The following is a 397-nucleotide window of genomic DNA, read 5'->3' as shown; positions in this document are numbered from 1 at the left end:
ACTGTCAGGTCCACGGGGAGGTTTGGGAGGGACCACGGGCGTCTGTGCTAATGCCAGGCTGACACCGGGCAGCTGGTCGGTGCCGACGCTCGCAAACACGGGGCTGAATGGCCCTCCCAGGTGCCACAGCAACAGCAGCCATTTGGGAGTGGCGGGAAACTCAGATATAAGGCATCGGAGGAACAAGAAAGAGAAGGATGCGCATATGTCTGAGAGAGAGGGAGAGAGCGAGCGAGAACCTATGGGGAAAATATCATTATTATCACTTCCTCCCTGTAGACAAGCCAAGAGAAAGCAAAGAGAAGGATGGGAATAAAAACAGGAAGACGTCACAAAACAAGCCGACAGAGAACACGCGAGAGGGGAGCGCGACCGCAGACACGCGTAATCACCCTGC

The sequence above is a fragment of the Electrophorus electricus genome, chromosome 20, assembly GCF_013358815.1.
Source record: "Electrophorus electricus isolate fEleEle1 chromosome 20, fEleEle1.pri, whole genome shotgun sequence".
Lineage (NCBI taxonomy): Eukaryota > Metazoa > Chordata > Actinopteri > Gymnotiformes > Gymnotidae > Electrophorus > Electrophorus electricus.
This window is presented reverse-complemented; position numbering follows the sequence as displayed.